General features: G+C 50.6%; 1 pseudogene; it reads left to right on the forward strand.

Annotated features, from left to right (window-relative positions):
* Window positions 1-776: 776 nt before the first annotated feature.
* Window positions 777-1,741, forward strand: LOC132076997 (olfactory receptor 14A16-like; annotated as a pseudogene).
* The last annotated feature ends 280 nt before the right edge of the window (window positions 1,742-2,021 follow it).

A 2,021-nucleotide genomic window follows, 5' to 3' on the forward strand; every position in this document is an offset into this window, starting at 1 on the left:
GCTGTCCTGCAGAGCAGGGTCCTGCAGCCCAGGGTGCTGTGCTGGGGCAGGGACTCTGCTGCCTGCCAGGGACAGCTCTCAGCCAGCCCTGGCAGCTGCTCCCAGCACTGGGGGACAAGGTCTGGGTGGGAGGAGACAGCTGGTAAGGCTTGGAAGTGTTCTCTTTGTGGTGGTGAGGATGCTGCATTGTTCAGAATTGATCATGCATGATATATAACTGCTGCACATTTCGAAGTATTTTATACAGGGAGCACAGCAAGGCAGGGGCTGCATAAAAGAGGAATTCCTGTTTTTTTAACCTACTGGTCTCGGTTGCCTGGATGGGCAATTGCCCATAGATATTCATCTCCTAATTCTGGCTGAGAAAAACAAAAACATTTTTTCTCAGATCTGAATAAACCATGCAGTCACAGAAATCAGCTCAGGACCCCTCACAGGTGGCATCAGTGTTGCTTTTCCAGCCTCCTCAAGGTTGCTCTGACATTGCCATCAGAGCCTGCAGAGCCAGAGAGGCCTCTGGGCAGTGCCAGAGCTGGGAGGGGTCTGCAGGGCAGAGCTGAGCCCCCAAGGCTGGGCTGGGCTCTGGCAGCACTGGCAGGGCTCAGCCCTGGGCACAGGGAAGCAGCTGCTGGCAGGGACAGCTCCAGGCAGCGGAGCCCTGGACAGGCAGTGGGGGGAAAGTGCCCCAAGGCTCTGCTGGGATATTTAAAATCCTCTCCAAACCCTACTATTCCATGATTACTTTTTTTACAGATCCTCCTGCCAAGACATTGCAAATGTCCAACAGCAGCTCCATCAGGCACTTCCTCCTGCTGGCATTGGCAGACACGCGGCAGCTGCAGCTCCTGCACTTCTGCCTCTTGCTGGGCATCTCCCTGGCTGCCCTCCTGGGCAACGGCCTCATCATCAGCGCCGTAGCCTACAGCCACCACCTGCACACGCCCATGTTCTTCTTCCTGCTCAACCTGGCCCTCACTGACCTGGGCTCCATCTGCACCACGGTCCCCAAAGCCATGCACAATTCCCTCTGGGACACCAGGGACATCTCCTACACAGGATGTGTTGCCCAAGTTTTTTTTTTTGTTTTCTACGCAGCAACAGAGTTTTATCTCCTGACTGTCATGTGCTATGACCGCTACGTGTCCATCTGCAAACCCCTGCACTATGGGACCCTCCTGGGCAACAGAGCTTGTGCCCACATGGCAGCAGCTGCCTGGGCCAGTGCCCTTCTCTTTTCGCTGATCCACACAGCCAATATATTTTCCCTGCCCCTGTGCCATGGCAGTGCCCTGGGCCAGTTCTTCTGTGAAATACCCGCAATCCTCAAGCTCTCCTGCTCCAAACATTATCTCAGGGAATTTGTCCTAATTGCTGTAAGTGTGTGTTTAAATTTTGGTTGTTTTGTGTTCATTGTTTTCTCCTATGTGCAGATCTTCAGGGCTGTGCTGAGGATCCCCTCTGAGCAGGGACGGCACAAAGCCTTTTCCACCTGCCTCCCTCACCTGGCTGTGCTCTCCCTGTTCCTCAGCACTGCAGCGTTTGCTCATCTGAAACCCTCCTCCATGTCCTCCCCATCCCTGGATCTGGCCCTGTCAGTTCTATACTCGATGGTACCTCCAGCCCTGAATCCCCTCATCTACAGCCTGAGGAACCAGGAGCTCAATGCTGCAGTGTGGAGACTGATGACTGGAGGCTTTCAAAAACATTAAACTGCTGGCCAGTTTCTGGAAATCACTTGTAATAAAACTCGGTTTTGATACCTTCTGTTGGTTTCATTTTGGAGGTTTCTTTTCTTTGTTTTACTTTTTTAATCTTGTCTGATACTCTTAGATTGGACGTGACCAACATGTGTTCTCTAGTTTATATACTTTTAAGAAAGCATCATCTTAAAGTCATTAATTACATCACAATAAAATATTATATTAATTAGAGCAAAGATCTTTGTATCAATGTAATTAGCAAAAGTTTTACAGAAATTTAATAAGGCACATTTACGTATGCACCTAGCCTAGCTTGCAAAT

The sequence above is a fragment of the Ammospiza nelsoni genome, chromosome 9 (assembly GCF_027579445.1).
Source record: "Ammospiza nelsoni isolate bAmmNel1 chromosome 9, bAmmNel1.pri, whole genome shotgun sequence".
In the NCBI taxonomy this organism is placed as follows: domain Eukaryota; kingdom Metazoa; phylum Chordata; class Aves; order Passeriformes; family Passerellidae; genus Ammospiza; species Ammospiza nelsoni.